The 10,337-nt window shown below is 42.2% G+C and overlaps 1 pseudogene across 1 annotated transcript; it reads right to left on the reverse strand.

Moving 5' to 3' along the window:
• Window positions 1–8,603: 8,603 nt before the first annotated feature.
• Window positions 8,604–10,024, reverse strand: LOC143267009 (serine/threonine-protein phosphatase 4 regulatory subunit 2 pseudogene; annotated as a pseudogene). The gene is made up of 2 exons (XR_013041904.1): window positions 9,961–10,024; window positions 8,604–9,923 (listed from the first exon to the last, which is right to left on the reverse strand). The product of XR_013041904.1 is annotated as a serine/threonine-protein phosphatase 4 regulatory subunit 2 pseudogene (transcript).
• Window positions 10,025–10,337: the final 313 nt, after the last annotated feature.

Here is a 10,337-nt window from a genome sequence, read left to right on the forward strand (position 1 = left end):
GCTTGCCAGCCTCAGCAGGTTAGCATAATTGGATGATTTTTTGTAATTAGTAACTAACTCTTTGTTAGGCTCCTTTCTGTAGAAGGGCAGTTGCCCCTAGGTTGGTGTTTATCTGAGAAATGGATCCGGGTGGAGCAATGTCAGGCTCATTATTACAATTTAAAACTACCAGTGAGTCACAGCTCACTTCTAGCCTAAGCAGATAACGCTCGGGGCTCCGTCACAGAACAGGAATTTGGCATCAGAGGTCTGGGGTTATCACACCAAGGCAGGTTTTGACGTTTCTGAGACTCTGTTTGTTGTTCCAGTTCTCCCTACACTGCTCGAGGAGAGCAGTGGCCGTGAGTCCCCTCCTTGCCCCTTCAGCCACTAGGTTGGGGTTCATTCATTTGGTCTGATTTCCTCTTGTCGTGGTTTCCGATGGGAAATGAGCTCCCATTCTGCTGACATGTGCAACGTACTTTGTTGACACTTATGAGTGAGCACAGTTGTCTTCTCCACTCATCCATTTTGGTAATTAGGAACACACCTCTAATTGCTGTTATGTTTTGTGGGAGTTTGGAAGGACATCAATTCATTTCCTGACCCCACAAAATTTGAAGCCAACTTGGAAGGAACAGTTTTATCTTTATGTGGTTTATTGAGCTCAGGTAAAAGTCATGGGGTGGTAACTATTTGTTGGGTGTAGGTTCATATATATTAATTGAGAACCCTAAATATGAGAAGCCCACATTAAATGACAATTTGAATTACACATATCTATGCATATATATGGGGTATGATATGTTGTTACATATGCATGGTGGAATGACTAAGTCCAGCTAATTAACATATTCATCCTCTCACATATTTTTGCAGTGAGAACATTCAGAATACACTCAGCAATTTTCTAGCAAAACATGCATTGCTATTAATGTCGTCACCCAATTGTATAATGCATGCCCTGAACTTATTTCTCCTCACTGAAATTTTATGCCCCTTGACCAACATTTCCCCCTGGTACTTCCATGTGATTAGTGAGGTCAAATCTTTTCAAAGACCCACTGGCAGTTTCTTTAAAGGAATGTCTTTTAAATCAGGTTGCTTTTCTATTGTTGAGACAAGTTCTTTATGTACTTTGGATACCGACAATCTTCTTAAATACCGAGTTCACAGTACTTCCTCACAGTGTGAGGATGAGTTCTCTACTCTGTTCCTCTGTTCTGAGGGAGCTTTTTAGAGTTTTGGAGTTCCAGGTTTCTAATTTTGTATTTGTTGACTGTAGTTTTAGATTTTTTGAGCATTTGCCACATTTCCAGAGGACTTAAGCTTGGTTTCCAGTACCCACCTCAGGCAGCTCACAACTGCCTGCAACCCCAGTTTCAGGGAATCTGACACCCCCTTCCACAGGTACTCGCACACACGTGTGGCACACACCCATACAGGTACACAGAGACATGTATACACTTAATTAAAGATAAAATAAATCTTAAAGTTTATCCAGACATGTCAGGAAATTTTTTTTCTTATGTCTTCTCCAGTAATTTTAATTTTCAGGCCATATTTTTAAGTGTTAAATCTGTTTCAAGTTGATTTTTGTATGTAGGGTAAGGGGAGGACCCCAAGTCTTCATTTTCTCTCCAGTTCCCCCACATTATCAGTTGAAGAGACTGCCCATTGTGTAATCTTGGAATCTTAAAAGAAAGTTGATTGTAAATGTGTGGGTTTATTTGTGGGATCTTTACTTTCTTCCGCCATGTTATGGATGTGCTTTTGTGCTGGTACAAGACATTTTCAATTAGTGACATTGGTAGGCTTGGAGGTCAAGTGAAGCGATTTCTTCAATGTCACTCTTCTCACTGTTCAAGACTGTAGGCACACGGGAAATTTAAGATTTTTGTTTTTTTATTAATTTTTTTTTCATTTTACATACCAACCACAGTTCTCCCTCCTTAAGATTGTTTTTATATCTCTGTGTAAAGGCGTAATGTAGTTTTTAAATAGAGATTTCACTGAATCTGTAGATGAACATTTTAATCATTTCAATTCTCATCCAGGAACATAAGATACATTTCCATTTGTTTTTGCCTTTTTCAATTTCTTCTGTAATGCTGAAAAACATTTTTTACTTATTATTTTGGGAATCTCATGCAATGTATTTTCATATCTACCCCTGCAACTCCTCCAAGATTCACCCCGCACCTTACCTTCCCAATTTTGTATTCTTTTAAAAATTAACCCCTTGGCTACAATTTGTGCTGCTCATATACTCCTGGGTGTGGGGCCAGGAACATGTCCATGAAGAGACTACCCATTGCAAGGCCCAGCAGTCCCGCAGTCCACTTATAAAATAAACACACAGACGCTTATATTATTTAAACTGTTTGGCCTAATGGCTCAGGCTCCTTGCTATCTAGTCCCTATATCTCAAATTAACCCATATCTATTAGTCTATAAGTTGCCACATGGCTTGTGGCTTACCGGTACCTGACATCTCACTTTTCATGGTGGCGGCTGGCAGCATCTCTCTACCTCAGCCTTCCATATCCCAGAATTCTCCTCCTCCTTGTCCCACCTACATTATCTTTCCTGCCTAGCTACTGGCCAATCAGCGTTTTATTTATCAATCAATCATAGCAACATATATTTACATCATACAGGACATCCCACAGCAACCCATTATATAACCTACCAGGAGCCACACCCTTGAAAGAAAATGTATTCCCCCTCCCCTAGATGCCACCAAGCACCTGCAGCCGCTCCTCATTTGGGGGAGTTATTAGTGTAAAGATCCTTTACCTCCCACATTACATTTTTTTCCTTGGGTACTTTTGTTCTATGGTAAAGGGATTGCTTCGTTCTGTGATGCTTTCTTATTACTGAGTAGGAATGCTGCTGATTATCACATGTAACTTTTGTTTTGTACAACTTTACTGAACTCATTGATTAGTTCCAACAATTTTTGGTAAGGCATTATAGGACTGTGTGTGTGTGTGTGTGTGTGTGTGTGTGTGTGTGTGTGTGTATACATGCCAGAGGTCAACTTCCTCTATTGCTCTCTACTTGTATCTTTGAAAATATTATTATTGTGTGTACATATTGTATTTATGATGTGTGTGCACTCCACAGTGTGTATATGGAGTCAGGGGAAAACTTCATGGAGTTGCTTCTCTCCTTCTACCTTTGTGGGGAGTCTAGGGATTGAGCTCAGGTCCTCAGGCTGGTGTGGCAAGTGCCTTAACCACTGAGCTATCCTGCCACCCACCTCTACTTTAGTTTTTTGAGATAGGATTACTCACTGAACCTAGAATTCACCATTTTATTTAGACTGGCTGTTCACTAAGCTCTTAGGATCCTCCTGTCTCTATAACCCCAGCCCTGGGATGACAGACATGTTGCCAAGTCTTGGGGTTGGGAATCCAAACTTTGTCCTCAAGTTTTCACAGCAAGCAATTCACCCACTGAGCCGGCTCCCTAACGGCTATTTAGGGTTTAAAAAAAGAATAGCAGGGGTTGGGGATTTAGCTCAGTGGTAGAGTGCTTGCCTAGCAAGTGCAAGGCCCTGGGTTCGGTCCTCAGCTCCGTGGCGGGGGAGGGGGGGCAGGAAAGGAAAAAAAAAAAGAACACCAGTAGTGGGCTGGTGCAATGGCTTAGTGGTTAAGATCACCAGCACTCACAATGGGCGTGTCACAGGGTGCACAGCTAAGTAAGATTACTGGTTATCATTGCTGTTATTATTATTATTTTGTCCCAGAAGCCTGGGGCAGACCATAGTACATTTTCTAGTCCTATGAGAGCTGGCCATGAGGGAGGAAACCTTCTGAGAAATCAGTACTGTGATTTCTCCATGTCATAGCCAATGTGTGTGTTGTCTTCAGCAGTGGGTTCTTCTCATCGAGTTCTGAGGGGCAACCAAGAGTGATGGCAATAGTCTGTGTGGTTGGGAGGTGTGGTGGTTTGAGAGAAAATGGCCCCCAAAGGGAATGGCACTGTTGGGAGGTGTGGCTTTGTGGGAGTGGGTGTGGCCTTGTTGGAGGAAGTGTGTCACTATGGAGTCGACCCTTAAGCATCACTCACTGTCACAGTCGACTTGCTGTTGATGTAGGACTCTCAGCTGCTTCTTCAGCACCACATCTGCCTGCACGCTGCCATGCTTCCCACCATGATGATAATGGATTGAACCTCTGAAACTGTAAGCAAGTCACCACAATTAAATGCTTTCCTTAAGAGTTGCTATGGTCGCCGGGCGGTGGTGGCGCACGCCTTTAATCCCAGCACTCGGGAGGCAGAGCCAGGCGGATCTCTGTGAGTTCGAGGCCAGCCTGGGCTACCAAGTGAGCTCCAGGAAAGGCGCAAAGCTACGCAGAGAAACCCTGTCTCGAAAAACCAAAAAAAAAAAAAAAAAAAAAAAGAGTTGCTATGGTCATAATGTCTCTTCACAGCAATGAAAACCCTAAGACAGGAGGGGGTCTCCAGGATACCCTTCACCAACAACTTGAGTGGAGATATCCCATGTATGTACTTATATTTATATTAGTAGATTTTCATGGGGCCTTTTTTTTTTATATTTATTTTATTTATTCTTTTTTTTTCTTTTTTTTGTGATATATATTTTTTATTTTACAATACCATTCAGTTCTACATATCAGCCATGGGTTCCCCTATTCTCCCCCCTCCCACGCCCTCCCCTTACCCCCAGCCCACCCTCCATTCCCACCTCCTCCAGGACAAGTCCTCCCCCGAGGACTGTGATCGACTTGGTAGAATCAGTCCAGGGAGGTCCAGTCCCTTCCTCCCAGACTAAGCCAAGTGTCCCTGCATAAGTTCCTGGTTTCAAACAGCCAACTCATGGAATGAGCACAGGACTTGGTCCCACTGCCTAGATGCCTCCCAAACTGATCAAGCCAATCAACTGTCTCACCTATTCAGAGGGCCTGATCCAGCTGGGAGCCCCTCAGTCTTTGGTTCATAGTTCATGTGTTTCCATTCATTTGGCTATTTTTTTTCAATAATTGAGTAAAACTGAAATTTATTATATGCCACAGTCGTCCTAGGGACCTCCATGCTATATATATAGCCTCTATGGTTCTATGGGTTGTGGTCTGATTGTTCATTTTATATCTAGAATCCACCAATGAGTGAGTACATACCATAACTGTCTTTCTGGGTTTGGGTTACCTCACTCAGGATGATTTTTTCTAGTTCCATCCATTTGCCTGCAAATTTCATGCTTTCATTGTTTTTCTCTGCTGAGTAGTACTCCATTGTGTATATGTACCACATTTTTTTCATCCATTCTTCCGTTGATGGGCATCTAGGTTGTTTCCAGGTTCTGGCTATTACAAATAGTGCTGCTATGAACATAGCTGAGCATGTATCTTTATGGTATGTATCAGCATTCTTTGGGTATATGCCCAAGAGTGGGATGGCTGGGTCTTGAGGTAGTTCGATTCCTAATTTTCTGAGAAACCGCCATACTGATTTCCATAGTGGTTGTACAAGTTTACATTCCCACCAACAGTGGAGGAGTGTTCCCTTTGCTCCACATCCTCTCCAACATTGGTTGTCATTGGTGTTTTTGATCTTAGCCATTCTAACAGGTGTAAGGTGGTATCTCAGAGTCGTTTTGATTTGCATTTCTCTGATGATTAAGGATGTTGAGCATTTCTTTAAATGTCTTTCAGCCATTTGTAGTTCTTGTTTTGTGAATTCTCTGTTTAGCTCTTTAGCCCATTTTTTAATTGGACTGTTCAGTGCTTTGATGTCTAGTTTCTTGAGTTCTTTATATATTGTGGAGATCAATCCTCTGTCAGATGTGGGGTTGGTGAAGATCTTTTCCCAATCTGTTGGCTGTCTTTTTGTCTTATTGACTGTGTCTTTTGCCCTGCAAAAGCTTCTCAGTTTTGAGAGGTCCCATTTATTAATGGTTGTGCTCAGGGTCTGTGCTGTCGGTGTTTTATTTAGGAAATGGTCTCCAGTGCCAATGCGTTCAAGAGTGCTTCCTATCTTCTTTTCTATTAAGTTTAGTGTAACTGGGTTTATGTTTAGGTCTTTGATCCACTTGGACTTGAGTTTTGTGCATGGTGACAGATATGGATCTATTTGTAATCTTTTACATATTGACATCCAGTTATGCCAGCACCATTTGTTGAAGATACTTTCTTTTTTCCATTGTATAGTTTTGGCTCCTTTGTCAAAAACCAGGTGTTCATATGTGCATGGATTAATGTCAGGGTCTTCAATTCGATTCCATTGGTCCGTATGTCGGTTTTTATACCAGTACCAAGCTGTTTTTATTACTATCGCTCTATAGTAGAGTTTGAGGTCCGGGATGGTGATGCCTCCAAGGGTTACTTTATCGTATAGGATTCTTTTAGCTATCCTGGGTCTTTTGTTTTTCCATATAAAGTTGAGTATTTTTCTTTCCAAGTCTGTGAAGAATTGTGTTGGGATTTTGATGGGGATTGCATTGAATCTGTAGATTGCTTTTGGTAAGATTGCCATTTTTACTATGTTAATCCTACCTATCCATGAGCATGGGAGATCCTTCCATTTTCTGATATCTTCTTCAATTTCTTTCTTTAGAGATTTAAAGTTCTTATCAAAAAGGTCTTTCACTTGTTTAGTTAGTGTTATCCCAAGGTATTTTATATTATTTGTGGCTATTGTAAAGGGTGATGTTTCTCTGACTTCTTTCTCAGCCCTTTTATCATTTGTGTATAGGAGGGCTACTGATTTTTTTGAGTTGATCTTGTATCCTGCCACTTTACTGAAGGAGTTTATCAGCTGTAGAAGTTCCCTGGTAGAGTTTTTGGGGTCACTTATGTATACTATCATATCATCTGCAAATAGTGAAAGTTTGACTTCTTCCTTGCCAATTTGTATCCCTTTGATCTCCTTTTGTTGTCTTATTGCTCTAGCTAGAACTTCTAGTACTATATTGAATAAATATGGGGAGAGTGGACAGCCTTGTCTTGTTCCTGAATTTAGTGGTATCGCTTTGAGTTTCTCTCCATTTAATTTGATGTTTGCTGTTGGCTTGCTATAAATTGCTTTTATTATGTTTAGAAATGTTCCTTGTATTCCTATTCTTTCTAAGACCTTTATCATGAAGGGGTGTTGGATTTTGTCAAAGGCTTTTTCAGCATCTAGGGAGATGATCATGTGGTTTTTTTCTTTCAGTTTGTTTATATGGTGTATTACATTGACTGATTTCCGTATGTTGAACCATCCTTGCATCCCTGGGATGAATCCTACTTGGTCGTGATGGATGATTGTTTTGATGTATTCTTGGATTCGGTTTGCCAATATTTTGTTGAGTATTTTTGCATCAATGTTCATGAGGGAGATTGGTCTGTAGTTCTCTTTCTTTGTTGCATCTTTGTGTGGCTTGGGTATCAGGGTAATTGTAGCCTCATAAAAAGAGTTTGGTAGTGTTCCTTCTGTTTCTATTGTGTGGAACACTTTGAAGAGGATTGGTATTAGTTCTTCTTTGAAAGTCAGGTAGAATTCTGCACTGAAACCATCTGGTCCTGGGCTTTTTTTAGTTGGGAGACTTTTGATGACTGTTTCTATTTCTTTAGGGGTTATTGGTCTATTTAAATGGTTTATCTGGTCTTGATTTAATTTTGGTATTTGGTATTTATCCAGAAAATTGTCCATTTCTTCCTGGTTTTCCATTTTTGTGGAGTACAGGTTTTTGAAGTATGATCTGATGATTCTCTGGATTTCCTCATTGTCTGTTGTTATGTCTCCCTTTTCATTTCTGATTTTGTGAATTTGGGTGTTCTCTCTTTGCCTTTTGGTTAATTTGGCTAGTGGTTTGTCTATCTTGTTGATTTTTTCAAAGAACCAACTCTTTGTTTCATTGATTTTTTGTATTGTTCTCTTGTTTTCTATTTCGTTGATTTCAGCCCTCAATTTGATTATTTCCTGGCGTCTATTTCTCCTGGGTGAGTTTGTTTCTTTTTGTTCTAGAGCTTTCAGTTGTGCTGTTAATTCATTGGTATGGGATTGCTCCATCTTCTTTATGTGTGCATTTAGAGCTATGAATTTTCCTCTTAGCACTGCTTTCATAGTGTCCCATAAGTTTGGGTATGTTGTACTTTCATTTTCATTGAATTCTAGGAACTCTTTAATTTCTGTCTTTATTTCTTCCTTGACCCATTGATGTTTCAGGTGGGTATTATTCAGTTTCCATGAGTTTGTGGGTTTTCTATAATTTTTGTTGTTATTGAGTTCTAACTTTAAGGCATGGTGGTCTGATAAGATACAGGAGGTTATTCCAATTTTTTTGTATCTGTTGAGATTTGTTTTGTGTCCAAGCATGTGGTCAATTTTTGAGAAGGTTCCATGGGGTGCTGAGAAGAAGGTATATTCTTTTGTGTTAGGATGGAATATTCTGTAGATATCTATTAGGTCCATTTGAGTCATAACATCTGTTAGGTCCTTTATTTCTTTGTTAAGTTTCAGTCTGGTAGATCTATCTTTTGGTGAGAGTGGTGTGTTAAAATCTCCCACTACTAATGTGTGGGGTTTGATGTGCGGTTTTTTTTTTTTTTTTTTTTTTTTTTTTTTTTTTTTTTTTTTTTTTTTATTCTTAAGGTTCTTTATTTTACAGCCTGTTTCTCTTGTAAAACTAAAGGTCCACTTTATTACTTAAAAGGTTGATACAGTGTAAAACCAGAACTGTATGTAAAATACTGCCTCTAAGTGTTTCTAAGTCGTTAAGTCTTGCTCCATGGGTTCGTCTGTGACGTCTGTGGTTTCATCATCGTCGTTCTCCATGGGTGACCCCGAGACACCTTCTCCAGCTTTCCTGGGCCCTCCCGGCTCTTCTGTCTCCAGGCAGTCAGAACCACTCCTCACAGCCCCTGCGCTGTCCCTCCTTTCTGGGGGAGGATCTCTCTGAGCTGGAGACCGGTCCGAGTCCTCCATGTGAGTACCCTCCTCTGAAGGCTCTTCATTCACAGCTAAGGTGTCTTCAGATTCTTTTTCTTGATTTTTCCTTTCTGGGACAATTTCTCTTGGTGTCATAAAAGATTCTTCCTCCTCCTCTTCCTCCTCGTCCTCCTCGTCCTCCTCCTCTTCTGTGCAGTGCCGCCTGCTGCGACTCTCCCTGTCCTGCTCCGGAGGGGACGACGCTGCTTCGGCTTCCTGCGCTCTGCCCGAGCCGTCACTGCACACCGTCTGGCTGGCTGTCTCTCGGACTTCACCTTCCTTGTCAAACCGCAGTCTTTTCACCTCATGCTCCTCGGCCTCCACAGCATCTTCATCTGGATGTTTATTTTTAACAGGGCTCAGTGAGGAAACCTCGGATTCGGATCCTGGAGAATCACTGCTGTGGACTTTCTCTTCACTTGGCTGTAGGTCTGACTCTTTGCTATCTGTGCTCTCAGGCAAACCATTTGTTGTCAAGGAGGCTGACAAAGAAAGCTTTGGTCGATTAAGTGGCCTGGGTGTTCCAGGCCCATTTATATTAGACCTGTCAGTATAGTTTGGTGAGTTTCCAGGAAACATAACACCATTCATTCGGTTTAAACTATTAGAACTGTTCTTCTCTGAAGAAGGACACACACAGCTAACAACCATCACATTCTTTTCTACTCCTCGGAGAAACTTGTCTGTTCCTGTATAATTTCTTCTTGGATCTGTTAGCAATTCACATAGTCGCTGAATAGTAAAAGGGATACCATTAAATCCAGTGACAATTTTCAGTATTCTTTCCTTCATTTCATCAAAGGGAATATATTCAACATTAGGATTGGGAGGACCTCTTGGTTCAGGAGCTGAAGTTCTGAAATCATCCATCACTTTCTCCAGTTTGAAAATAAAATAACCTTTAAATTGGGACCACTGAATCATTGTTTCTCCAGTCTTGGCTACATGACAGAGAAACTGATCCAGGACCGGACAAACTTCCTTTTTCCCCCTCTTCTCAAAATCTCCACGCCACGAGTTCTCCTACAGGGGGCACTCCACCTCACAAGCCATCCTTCACGGTGTTTCCCAAGAGTTTCCCAAGGGGAGCCCCGGCGTCCGATCCAAGCCCCGGTCCCCGCCGGGTACACCTGAATGAACCCACCCCCAAGTCACCCTCCCCCCCCCAAGCCGCCGAGCCCCAAATGCGGCTGGGTGTCCAGAGGGGGGTTGGTTCTCGGAACGCCGGGACCCCCGCGGTTCCAAGTTTGGGAAGCAGCGTTCTCGAGCCTGTTGCTCGCCAAGCCTCGGGGCCGGCGTGGTGAGGGCGAGCGGGGGGCTCCCCCAGGCCCAGAGGCCGCGGCCTCGGCTTCGGCCTCGGCATCCGCCGCCGCCGCCGCCGCCGCCGCCGCACGACGAGGGCCGCGCCGGTGCCAGGC

The sequence above is a fragment of the Peromyscus maniculatus genome, chromosome 8 (assembly GCF_049852395.1).
Source record: "Peromyscus maniculatus bairdii isolate BWxNUB_F1_BW_parent chromosome 8, HU_Pman_BW_mat_3.1, whole genome shotgun sequence".
NCBI classification, from domain to species: domain Eukaryota; kingdom Metazoa; phylum Chordata; class Mammalia; order Rodentia; family Cricetidae; genus Peromyscus; species Peromyscus maniculatus.